Raw genomic sequence first — 13,739 nt, forward strand, 5'->3', positions numbered from 1 at the left:
ACTTCATAGTACCAGCTTCTCAAATGTGAGATTTACAGGTTTAATATACTTCAGCTAACAACTGTTCAACTATTTCACCATTATACTTCTCCATGTTGTGAATAACGTAAGTGACTGAGAATCTGATGACTACTTATAGCAGTTCTTAACTTCAATCTTACATCCTGGGATATAAAAAAAAAAAAAAAAACTACACAAAATGTGCTTTGATGACTTTATTTGAAAATAATTTCCAGTTACCTGGAAGTACACATCCAAGTGAAGGAAGCATTAACCGATCCATAGACAAAATACACACAACTGTCCAGCTGATACAATGAGCACCAACTACAGGTCATCATTGGTACTTATGAACATATAAACATGACTTCTGAAGTATTCCTGGAGCTTTTGGGAAACTTCCTGCAACAGACGACTGATGAGTCAAAGATCTGGAAAGAGACATCATTTTAGAAACAAGTAGCATAAACTTGCACCATAACATTAAAGTCAATATGTTGATCAGAGGGGTACCAATCAGTCATGAATTTTCAGACTGGGGCGGTAAAAATAAACTCATCACTTCTAGATGAAAATATTGAAGCTTAAGTTTTGCATTCTTACCATAAACTCCAAAAGCAGTCGGCAGCAGACCCAGCAGGACTCTGACAAGATCATAAACACAAGACATCACAATGTGCACAAAACACAACAGATCATAGTCTGTAAGCAGAGTGGATACTAAGCAGTCACAACTTAACGTCACATGCTTTTGACTTATACAAATTGCAAGCTGTGTAAATGTAGCATTTAGCTTCTGGGATGAGAGCAGAGATATTTTCAGCCAGCACTCCCACTCCATCAGAACTCCATCAGGTCACTTTACACCTGAGGGGGGTCAAGCTCCTCAGTGCCATACAGGGTCAACAGGAGAGGAGGCCCACTGGAGGAGTAAGGGCCTGTGCAACCCTTGACTGCTAAGGGGTATTCATCATGTCCTTAATCCCAGAAACATTACTATACGTTCTCATTTACCTGCAGCACTTTAAAGCGTCTCTGCTGTTCCCCACAATGAAGAGTTGGACAGCATCACCAAACCTGCAACAAGAGACGAGCGTTAGTCCATCCAGGTTGATTAATGTGAACGACTACATCATTAGTTCTAGTGTGATCAGAGGGGTACCAATCAGTCATGAATTATCAGACTGGGGCGGTAATAACAAACTCATCACTTCAACTGAAGGAGCAGTGTGTAAGATTTAGCGACACGATCGTATCCAACTGTAACTCCTCCCAACGGCAGCGCGCCATGACGGCTTTGAGGTGAAAGAAATACTTCTATTGTTCTGAAAAAAAACTCGTCCACTACTTGTATGCAGTCTTAGTTTGAACACATTCCCCCTCCCCCCGGTGATTATATTACATTTCTGACAATGAAGTCTCCTAAAAACTACACACTGTTCCTTTAACATTCACAAATAATCACAGACAGACATCTACAACTTACAAGCCTGGGCAATCCAGATGACTTCATACTGAGCTCAGCATAGAGGTCGACTTCTAAGAACAAAGAAGAAGAAAAGTTATTAAGTTGACCTGTCTGTTGGTGCACAGAACTAGTGTTAAGAATGTGATCAGCAAACGTTTTCAGTCATTATCCAGGTAACAAACAATCCACACCATCAGAACCCTTCAGGGAGCCGGAGATCACTTTACACCTGAAAACACGTTTCAGGGTTCTCAGTGTCTGATCGGACCAACAGGGAGTCTGATGGTATAATGCATGGATAGTCTGGTACCTGGAGAGAGTGGGGACTGGGAACACCTTCATGCGTCATCATCTCACTCTACAATCGTGTCACTGTGGTGGTTGAGATTCAAACATACCGTGTCCATTTTCATCCAGATCCAGCTTGTCAGGCAGCTCGGTCCTAGTGGGTGAAGAAAAGGAACTTGTTAGGACACTTTCACTACATGAGCTAAAGAAACGACATATTTAGATTTTTACATCATGTTCTAAACTTCTATTATCACCCACATCTCACTGGCAGGCAGTGTCACAATTCAGTTATTTAGTCAAATCCACGTTTAGTTTCCATTCAGACTGTTGGCAACCCCAACGAGTCTTCCCCTTATTGCCAAGGTAACACCAGTGGGTCCACCTTTGCAGGTTCTGGCGTTGAACCAAGGCGTAAGACGTGTGCGGATGTCATCATGAAGTAAACATTTCTAGTTGTAAAGCAGACTAAACTTCAGACTGGGTGTCGATCACCTAGTTAACGTCTAAAGAGCTCGCTCACCTGGACAAAGACCGTTGTTGTGGAGAAGATGGCAGCATCCTCTGAAGCCAGAAACCTGCAACAGACTACACTCAGTACTGAGCACAAACACCAACACTACTCACTGTTGACCATCGCTGATGTCAGATATGATATTTCTCAACATTAGTTCAGACGAACGAGATTCCATATATATCTCATCATTTTCAGCAGGTCTGGGAATAAAGGCTACAGGTACCAATCCTCTAAATGTTGATATCTTACCTTCAACTAGACCACAATCATGTTGAAGTAGTCAAAGAATCATCTGTTGGCAAGAGATGAACATTAAAAGTTTAGAATAGGATTGTTACAACTTAAATACAATCCAGAAGGTAAACTGGCACCAAATCTAAAATAATGCAGTTGCTCAGAAGTTCGTATTGTTTCACATTGGTTCAAAGTGAGCTAAGTTAATCATCATTGAAACTGCATTATGACAACATGAACATTACTGTAATGTGTTCAGGAAGGAAAACAATAGTTACCATGAAGCTTTAATCCTCTTCATGAATCCTTTCAAGGCTCTGCAGGAGACAAAAGCACTTCAGTAGAGTCCAACAATAACTTTGTGTCACATTAAGGTTCTCTAGAGGTAATCAGATTGAAGGCTGACATCACTTGAATCAGGCATATGCTTGTAACCATCATGTTTACACACCGCCACTGAATAAACTCAAATAAATCATGTTTCTCACCATTGTGAACTTTGCAGCTACTTTGTAGAGTTTAGAGAATCGACCGTGCAGAACAACCTGAAAGGAAACATCACGTTAGCCATAAAGTGAGGGGTACATCTGAGCGTCAGTATTCTCAAGGGCTCATCAGCTTAATAACTCGCATCACAAATGTCAGATATATGCTTGCCTATTAAAAACTCATCATTTATGGCCCTTGTGGAATCTGACGGTTCCTTCTAGCTTCAGTCTAGCTCACCTGCAGACGTCCTTCATTCTTGATCCTCATCTGTGATCGCCCGTGAACATCTGGAGGAGGAGAGCTCAGATTTAGACAGGGACCTTTGAATTATTACCATTTCATAAAAAGTGATTTTTATGCTTCTCAGAATCTGGTAAAGAAATTTCTTCTTCAAAGGCTGATTCAGGTAAAGATAATTCATTGATTCATCACTGCAGCACCGGACAGCCAGAGTCAACGGGTTCTGATCTGAAGAAGTGATCTTTAAATTACCTCATGTAGAGAGTTCAGCCACAGTCTGCTCACATCTGGAGGAAGAACGAATGTCATGAGTTTTAAGACTACTTCACGTATCTCACTTATGAGATATGTTTCATGCTACTCAGAATTTGGTGTGAAGTTTCCTCAAAGAGTTTCAGTGAGAGAGTTCAAATAGAACATCACTGTAGCATGAAGGGCTCACAGTTATGTAGAGTTAACCCAAACACGTCAACGTAATAATATACATGTGATGCTACATCACATCGAACAACGTGGTGTAGATAAATTACCTTGACAGCAGCAGTTTCGTCTCCATCTGTGAACCAGAGAAAGAATTTCATTAGCATAACGCGTTAGCTAGCAGGCTAACTTCATGTGGCCGGCTAACACGTGACCCTCCACGAGCAGAGTTCTGGATGGCACGAGTTAAGAAAAATACATTTAGCACAAGTGTCTCACATCAGAATAATTCAATACAGTCACAGTCAGTCAGTACAGGTCTGTGTAATTATCATCATTGAGAGACACTGCAGGCAGCCACTCCTAACTAGCAGCGGCCATTGCTAGAAGAGTTAAACAAGAACGTGTTTAATTTGTGTTACACACTAAATACTCCGTGCAACATCTAGAAAACACGTTGTCGTTCATGTTCATTTAACTAATCCGATTAAAATAATGCGTTTTAGTGCCGGATGGTTAAGGATTGTGATGAACTCTGGTCGGTGAGTCACTGAAACGCTGCACAGAAGCTGCTAACTTTAACAAAACGTGGTCTTGTAACTAAGTTGAGAAGTATCTCAATAAGTGATGCAATGTATTGTCAATGCATAAAGTATTATCTACTATAATATACACGTTTCAAAGTGAAGGAGCTCTAACCAGCAATGTGAGAAGTCTTACCTCGAAGAGAAGAGAGAAGCCCGGTTGGTTCACTAAATCTGGGGTTCTGAGAGACAGTAACGTCTTAATTAAATTAGGATATTTAAAAGTGTGCGTTTCTTCTTTAACCTGGCTCGTGCAGAGTTATGGACAACGCGGGTAAGACGACCATCGTGAAGAAGTTCAATGGAGAAGACGTCTGCACCATCTCCCCAACGTCAAAACACTGGCGCACAGAGGGTAACGCACGCGCACACAACTAAAATAACTTCTTCTGGTTTTACGGTCTTTTTTAAATCCAGTTTATTGGTGCATTACCGCCACCTTCTGCTCCGGAGTGTGAAACAGACAAGATTTACAATCTTTATTCCAAAACAAACTAAGTGATAAAAAACAAAAGAGGAAAACAAAACAAAAAAAAAAAAATCACTAACCAGCACCCTTGTACCATATCCCTGCATTTCAATCATACCCTATAAAAAAAACCTGTGTTCCTTAATAAAGCTAATAGTACCCTAACCTGTGCTCAGGACTCCTTTTAATGTGCATGTACCTCTAATTCCCTCAGATTGTTAATCATCATTTCATACTCACAACATGCTCAACTGACTCCTCTTCTCCATATCCGTCACACCACCCTGTCTGGTGTTTTCTATCATTTTCAGTGTTTTGTTTATTGCACTACGGCCCAACAATAACCTTGTCGACACAGTTTCCTCTCTCCTGTTCCTACTTCCTATCCTGGTAACTTTGACACTATTGATATAGATGTTTCCCTTTCTCCTCTGTCCCACCTATTTCGCCACATTTGGTTGATATTTTCCCAGATAATACATTTAACCTCTGCCTTATTGATGCTAATCTCCATTTCCTTTCTTTAAAGCCCTCTTTGCCAACTCATCCACCGTCTCATTCCCTACATGTACCCACAGGAATTCAACCTGACCTCCCTGATTAGTTATTCTTGTAGCTGACTGAAGGACTTCATACATTATGTCTTTACGGCTGTTAGACTGAAAACACCTTAAACTTGCTAGGGCTGAAGATGAGCCGGAGCATATAAACACCTTTTCATGTCTTGCTTTTTCAACCCATCGTAGTGCAACCAGCATCTCCACTGTGTGAACCTCTAGATTATCAGTTGATTCTAATTCCTTTAGCTGGTGTTGCCACTTCAAATCATGTCACTACTGTCTCAGGTTTCTTAGCGCCGTCCGTGTATAATCACTGTACTCTATTACATAATATTCAAATGCACTTATCAAATCAACTATACCCTTCTTTTGTCTTGACAGCTAACAAATACCGATCTATATCAGGCCACACAAGTGTCCATGGAGCCATCACCAGGTAAACTACTGAAGGGCTTATCCTTACATCAAACAGTGTTTTGTCTGACTGCTTTCATTCTACCAGACCACCTGCAACAGGTTGTGTATGGACCCAACTGCAGCACACAGGATTCCAGGAACTGTTGGCTTTTAATGTAAACTCAACAGGTACAGAGTGTTACAGGAGAGTCTCTGGCAGAGCAGCAGAATGATTCCAAGTCAGGAACAAAAGGCTGGTGAGTTTACCGGGAGTCAGGCCAGACGGGTACATCAGGGGCAAGAAGGGTCGACAACAGGAAATCAGCCCGGGATAAAGCGCTGGAAGGTCTGGCATCGAGTAGCCAAAAACAATCTGACAATGAGAGGCAGGAGTCTATATAGTGGCTTGATTAGTGATGAGACGCAGGTGAGTGAACAGGTGAAGGGAGTTAGACTGATGAGGAGGGAGTGGCTGACAGGTAGAGTGAGCTCATCGTGTCTCTGTAAATTAGCCCAGTAGTTCATCATTAGTTGCTTTCTCCTTAAATCCAGCGGCATTTCTCCCATTTCTACTGCCGATGTTTTAAATGCTCCACTAACTCTTAATGCCTGGTGCCTGAACCACATCCAATTTACCAATTAGAGATTCGGCTGCTGATCCGTCTGCTATGCTGCCGGAATCCAACACAGATCTTATCAAGGCCAGATACATGGTTTTTAATGCTGAACTGGCTCCCCATCCCCTACCAGTCACACATCTCATCACATTCATTACTTTTTTCCTCTATTCTCCTGATATGGTCTAACCATGTTGACCGTGAATCAAAAAGAACTCCAAGAAATGTAAATGTTCTAAGTCTTTCTCATACACCCTTAACTTCATCCCATCCTTGATTCTTTTCCTGGTGAAAAAAAAGTGTTTTCAACTGAGAACCTAAACCCCCAATCACACCCCCACCTCAATTGCTTCATGTACTTTTCTGTCTGCATGTTCCTTCCTTTTTCCCGTAACGTCCCATCATCAGCAGAGAGCTACTGGTACCTTTGTGAATATGTCATTAATCATGAAGCATAGCAGGCTAATCACACTACCTCGAGGCGTACCATTATCAGTATTGATTTGACATGTCTGACTCAATGCGTACTTGAATTTTTCATAAAATCCTTTACCCAGTTATAAACTCCCAATTCCCATTTTGTGCAGCTTAATTAGCAAACCTTTCCACATCAAAGGCTTTTTCTATGTCAAAAAATACTCCAATGACTGACTATTAGCCTGGGCCTTTATTTCAGTCTCTAGCCTTATCACAGAGTCCATGGTGTTCCTTCCCTTCCTAAAACCACTCTGAAAACATGCCAGCATTCCTCTCTTCTCAAGCTCATAAAAATCTTTCTGCCATCATCTTATTAGTGCTATTTGTCTGCAACTGGTGGGTTTGAATCTTTGCAAGGTTTTCTAATCGGAATCACTACTGACAACCCTGCCTATCTGACCACCATGTGCTAAAACATTTAAATGCCTTTTGAATAAAGATTTGTCATGACTGAAAGCAAGGACAGCGCTAATTTCTGAAATACATTCTCAAGTGTGTAAACTCAAAATTGTATTCTTCCATTCATTTTAGCATTACATTAGAAAATGAGTCTTAGAGCACATTTTCTTGTGCATTTTGTACCCAGCTACCAAAAAAAAGGGTCTCATTCCTAGAGTGTTTTAATCTCAATGCCAGATTGTGTCAAGTATCACTATGAGATTTAAAGCATATATTTTCACTGTATTGACATTTGTGGTAACATTGCCAGTCTCGCATCAACTATTTAGTTGATTTAGACCTTAATTTTATGCTTTAATTGATACATTCAGACACAGTGCATCATTCACATTACTTCATAGTACCAACTCCTCAAATGTGAGACTTACATTTTACAGGTTTAATATACTTCAGCTCATGACTGTTGAACTATATCACCTAAAACTCACCGTTATACTTTTCTATGTCGTGAATAACGTAAGCGACTGAGAATCTGATGACCATTTGTAGCAGTTTTAGAGTTACTCTTGCATCCTGGCAAATAAAACAAAATATGCTGTATTGAAAACAAACACTTTTATGAAGAATTTATTTGTAAATAATTTCCAATTACCTGGAAGTACAAATCCAAGCGAAGAAAGCATTGAACAGTAGATGGACAAAATAATGCCTACAGCTGTCCTGTTCGTCTGATACAATAAGCATGAACTACAGGTTATCATTGGTACTTATGAATATGTAAACATGTCTTCGGGAAACTTCCGTGTCTGTGGCATGAGACAACTGATGAGTCCAAGGTCTGGCCGGAGTCTGTAAAGACAGAATATTTAGAAACAAACAAGTAGCATAAACTTGCACCATAACATTAAAGTCAATATGTTGATCAGAGGGGTACCAATCAGTCATGAATTTTCAGACTGGGGCGGTAAAAATAAACTCATCACTTCTAGATGAAAATATTGAAGCTTAAGTTTTGAATTCTTACCATAAACTCCAGAAGCAGTCGGCAGCAGACCCAGCAGGACTCTGACAAGATCATAAACACAAGACATCACAATGTGCACAAAACACAACAGATCATAGACTGTAAGCAGAGTGGATACCAATCAGTCACAACTTCTCAGATTGGGCAGTAATATTTAAAAACATGATGTTGTAAACTACCGCAGCTAATAATGGTTTGACTCTTTGTGGAGAATTCTCTTATTTAAACCGTTGCTTTGAGTCATCTGTCCCTTTTGTCTTAAACACTATTACTGAAACAACATAAAGTACATCGAGTAGTAAATCATAAAATACCAGATAGTACAGTTCAAACCATATTAACCACATTTTGTTCACATGCCTTTAATTGGTATACAAATTGCAAGCTGTGTAAATCTAGCATTTAGCTTCTGGGATGAGAGCAGAGAGCTTCTCAGTTATGCCCTCACAGCCAGCACTCTCACTCAATCAGGTCACTTTACACCTGAGGGAGGTCAAGTTCCTCAGTGCCATACAGGGTCAACAGGAGAGGAGGCCCACTGGAGGAGTAAGGGGCTGATTAACCCATGACTGTCTGTCACCATAGTCATCATATCCCTAATCCCAGAAACATTACTATACGGTTCTCATTTACCTGGATCAGTTTAAAGCGTCTCTGCTGTTCCCCACAATGAAGAGTTGGACATCATCACCAAACCTGCAACAAGAGACGAGCGTTAGTCCATCCAGTTTGATTAATGTGAACGACTACATCATTAGTTCTAGTGTGATCAGAGCGGTACCAATCAGTCATGAATTATCAGACTGGGGCGGTAATAACAAACTCATCACTTCTACTTCAATTAACGAGCAAATATAAACTTCTCCAAATTCAAACTTTTAATACTCACCAACATGAGCGGACAGGAAGCAGACGATCGAGACCTTGTGATACTTCACACCGCATGACCTAAAAGAAATAAAATTATATATAAATAATTATTGTTATGGGCCAAGCTTTACAGTTATTCATTATAAAATGTGTCCTTATGAATCCACAACATGCTGCAGAGACTGTGTTATCTTCTGACTGCATTAATTTACCATCTCAATGCATTAGTCTTAAGTGTGTTATATTAACAACAAGAATTAACTTTATGTAATGGTATAACTAGGGTTCATCCCTTTTGTCTGAAACAGTTAATGCTGCCTTTCTTGGCCAGGACACCAAGCTTCAGTACTTTAGTTTAAGTTTTCAGCACAATGTTAAATTAGAATACAATGTAGGATTTAGCTTCTGGGATGTAATCAGAGGTTGTGCTCAGTCATGTCTTCACAGTCAGCTCTCTCTCTCCATCAGAACTCCTGCAGGTCACTTTACACCTGACACAAGGCATATATATCCATCTATAGCTAGCTCCAAAGTCTACACTAACCACTAATGTATATAGAATAATCTAGCTATACACTTCTAGCTATAAACACATTTGTTATATCCATACACAAATCTACACCTTTAATCGTTTATATATATCCCTTGACCTGAAGGAGGTATTCAGGGTTCTCGGTGCCGTACAGGGTCAACAGGAGAGGAGGCTGACTGGAGGAGAAAGAAGCGCCTGGTGGGACACTCCTGACTGGAGGGTATGTCTACATCATGTCTACAATCCCAGAAACATCACTAGACTCTGTCATTTACCTGCAACGGTCCCAGGGGTCTGCTGGTCACACAGAAGAGGTCGACACCAAACCTGTAAGCAGTGAAACGGGTTAGTCCATCCAGTTTGATTAATGTGAACGACTACATCATTAGTTCTAGTGTGATCAGAGGGGTACCAATCAGTCATGAATTATCAGACTGGGGCGGTAATAACAAACTCATCACTTCTACTGAAGGAGCAGTGTGTAAGATTTAGCGACACGATGGTATCCAACTGTAACTCCTCCCAACGGCAGCGCGCCATGACGGCTTTGAGGTGAAAGAAATACTTCTATTGTTCAAACTAAGACTGCATACAAGTAGTGGACAAGTCTTTTTCAGAACACATTCCCCCTCCCCCCGGTGATTATATTCAATTTCTGACAATAAATTCTCCTAAAACCTACACACTGCTCCTTTAACATTCACAAATAATCACAGACAGACATCTACAACTTACAAGCCTGGGCAATCCAGATGACATCATACTGAGCTCAGCATAGAGGTCGACATCTAAGAACAAAGAAGAAGAAACGTTATTAAGTTGACCTGTCTGTTGGTGCACAGAACTAGTGTTAAGAATGTGATCAGCATACTTTTTTCAGTCATTAACCAGGTAACAAACAATCCACACCATCAGAACCCTTCAGGGAGCCGGAGATCACTTTACACCTGAAAGCATGTTTCAGGGTTCTCAGTGTCTGATCGGACCAACGGGAGTCTGATGGTCCATCGGATGGATAGTCTGGTACCTGGAGAGCATGAGGACTGGAAAAGGACCAGAGTTTCATCATCATCTCACTCTACAATCGTGTCACTGTGGTGGATGAGATTCAAACATACCGTTCCATTTTCATCCAGATCCAGCTTGTCAGGCAGCTCGGTCCTAGTGGGTGAAGAAAAAGAACTTGTTAGGACACTTTCACTACATCAGCTAAAGAAACGACATATTTAGATTTTTATATCATGTTCGAAACTTCTATTATCACCCACATCTCACTGGCAGGCTAGTGTCACAATTCAGTTATTTAGTCAAATCCACGTTTAGTTTCCATTCAGACTGTTGGCAACCCCAACGAGTCTTCCCCTTATTGCCAAGGTAACACCAGTGGGTCCACCTTTGCAGGTTCTGGCGTTGAACCAAGGCGTAAGACGTGTGCGGATGTCATCATGAAGGAAACATTTCTAGTTGTAAATCAGACTAAACTTCAGACTGGGTGTCGATCACCTAGTTAACATCTAAAGAGCTCGCTCACCTGGACAAAGACCGTTGTTGTGGAGAAGATGGCAGCATCCTCTGAAGCCAGAAACCTGCAACAGACTACACTCAGTACTGAGCACACAAACGAACACCACTCACTGTTGACCATCGCTGATGTCAGATATGATATTTCTCAACATTAGTTCAGACGAACGAGATTCCATATATATCTCATCATTTTCAGCAGGTCTGGGAATAAAGGCTACAGGTACCAATCCTCTAAATGTTGATATCTTACCTTCAACTAGACCACAATCATGTTGAAGTAGTCAAAGAATCATCTGTTGGCAAGAGATGAACAATAAAAGTTTAGAATAGGATTGTTACAACTTAAATACAATCCAGAAGGTAAACTGGCACCAAATCTAAAATAATGCAGTTGCTCAGAAGTTCGTGTCGTTTCACATTGGTTCAAAGTGAGCTAAGTTAATCATCATTGAAACTGCATTACGACAACATGTACATTACTGTAATATGTTCAGGAAGGAAAACAATAGTTACCATGAAGCTTTAATCCTCTTCATGAATCCTTTCAAGGCTCTGCAGGAGACAAAAGCACTTCAGTAGAGTCCAACAATAACTTTGTGTCACATTAAGGTTCTCTAGAGGTAATCAGATTGAAGGCTGACATCACTTGAATCAGGCATATGCTTGTAAGCATCATGTTTACACACCGCCACTGAATAAACTCAAATAAATTATGTTTCTCACCATTGTGAACTTTGTAGAGTTTAGAGAGTCGACCGTGCAGAACAACCTGAAAGGAAACATCACGTTAGCCATAAAGTGAGGGGTACATCTGAGCGTCAGTATTCTCAAGGGCTCATCAGCTTAATAACTCGCATCACAAATGTCAGATATATGCTTGTCTATTAAAAACTCATCATTTATGGCCCTTGTGGAATCTGACGGTTCCTTCTAGCTTCAGTCTAGCTCACCTGCAGACGTCCTTCATTCTTGATCCACATCTGTGATCGCCCGTGAACATCTGGAGGAGGAGAGCTCAGATTTAGACGGGGAACTTTTAATATTACCGTTTAACAAAATGTGATTTTTATGCTTCTCAGAATCTGGTAAAGAAGTTTCTTCTTCAAAGGCTGATTCAGGTAAAGATAATTCATTGATTCATCACTGCAGCACCGGACAGCCAGAGTCAACGGGTTCTGATCTGAAGAAGTGATCTTTAAATTACCTCATGTAGAGTTCAGCCACAGTCTGCTCACACCTGGAGGAGGAAGAATGAATGTCATGAGTTCTAAGTCGACTTCACGCATCTCACTTATGGGATAAGTTTCATGCTACTCAGAATTTGGTGTGAAGTTTCCTCAAAAGAGTTTCAGTGAGAGAGTTCAAATTGAACATCACTGTAGCATGAAGGGGTCTCAGTTATGTAGAGCTAAACCAAACACATCAATATAATATACATGTGATGCTACATCACATCGAGCCACGTGGTGTAGATAAATTACCTTGACAGCGAGCAGTTTCGTCTCCATCTGTGAATCAGAGAAAGAATTGCTTTAGCATGACGCGTTAGCTAGCAGGCTAACTTCATGTGGCCGGCTAACACGTGACCCTCCACGAGCAGAGTTCTGGATGGCACGAGTTAAGAAAAATATATATACGTATCTCACATCAGAATAATTCAATACAGTCACAGTCAGTCAGTACAGGTCTGTGTAATTATCATCATTGAGAGACACTGCAGGCAGCCACTCCTAACTAGCAGCGGCCATTGCTAGAAGAGTTCAACAAGAACGTGTTTAACTCGTGTTACACACTAAATACTCCGTGCAACATCTAGAAAACACGTTGTCGTTCATGTTCATTGAACTAATCCGATTAAAATAATGCGTTTTAGTGCCGGATGGTTAAGGATTGTGATATACTCTGGTCGATGAGTCACTGAAACGCTGCACAGAAGCTGCTAACTTAAACACAACGTGGTCTTGTAACTAAGTTGAGAAGTATCTCAATAAGTGATGCAATGTATTGTCAATGCATAAAGTATTATCTACTATATTATACACGTTTCAAAGTAAAGGAGCTCTAACCAGCAATGTGAGAAGTCTTACCTCGAACAGAAGAGAGAAGCCCTGTTGGTTCACTAAATCTGGGGTTCTGAGAGACAGTAACGTCTTAATTAAATTAGGATATTTAGAAGTGTGCGTTTCTTCTTTAACCTGGCTCGTGCAGAGTTATGGACAACGCGGGTAAGACGACCATCGTGAAGAAGTTCAATGGAGAAGACGTCTGCACCATCTCCCCAACGCTGGACTTCATCATCAAAACACTGGCGCACAGAGAGGGTAACGCACGCGCACACACCTAAAATAACTTCTGGTTTTATGGTGGTTGTTATCCAGCTTATTGGTGCATTACCGCCACCTTCTGCTCCGGAGTGGGGATCAGACAATAGACTTACAATCTTTACCCCCAAACAAATAATAAAAATCACTCTAACCAGCACCCTTGTACCATAGCCCTGCATTTCAATCATACCTTGTAAAAACCCCTGTGTTCCTTAAGAAACCTAACAGTACCCTAACCTGTGCTCAATACTGCTTTCAGTGAGCATTCATGCACCTCTAATTCCCTCAGATTATTCCTCATCATCTC

At 40.9% G+C, this 13,739-nt stretch overlaps 2 long non-coding RNA genes across 3 annotated transcripts; both read right to left on the reverse strand.

Annotated features, from left to right (window-relative positions):
• Nucleotides 1–205: 205 nt before the first annotated feature.
• Nucleotides 206–4,564, reverse strand: LOC306715019. Its single transcript, XR_013767651.1, has 13 exons — nt 4,377–4,564; nt 3,767–3,792; nt 3,489–3,523; nt 3,234–3,283; nt 2,996–3,052; nt 2,786–2,824; nt 2,523–2,565; nt 2,280–2,334; nt 1,867–1,910; nt 1,487–1,539; nt 1,015–1,077; nt 604–644; nt 206–431 (listed from the first exon to the last, which is right to left on the reverse strand). It is a non-coding gene; the product is annotated as an uncharacterized lncRNA (long non-coding RNA).
• Nucleotides 4,565–7,758: 3,194 nt separating this feature from the next.
• Nucleotides 7,759–13,396, reverse strand: LOC306714463. 2 transcript variants are annotated; one of them, XR_013767633.1, is made up of 16 exons: nt 13,196–13,396; nt 12,590–12,616; nt 12,313–12,345; nt 12,059–12,108; nt 11,832–11,877; nt 11,622–11,660; nt 11,359–11,401; nt 11,116–11,170; nt 10,703–10,745; nt 10,456–10,627; nt 10,320–10,372; nt 9,860–9,911; nt 9,072–9,130; nt 8,816–8,878; nt 8,183–8,223; nt 7,759–8,007 (listed from the first exon to the last, which is right to left on the reverse strand). It is a non-coding gene; the product is annotated as an uncharacterized lncRNA (long non-coding RNA). The 2 variants fall into 2 exon arrangements; XR_013767632.1 differs by lacking the exon at nt 10,456–10,627.
• Between the last annotated feature and the right edge of the window lie 343 nt (nt 13,397–13,739).

Source organism: Pholis gunnellus, assembly GCF_910591455.1.
Source record: "Pholis gunnellus genome assembly, chromosome: 23".
Classification (NCBI taxonomy): domain Eukaryota; kingdom Metazoa; phylum Chordata; class Actinopteri; order Perciformes; family Pholidae; genus Pholis; species Pholis gunnellus.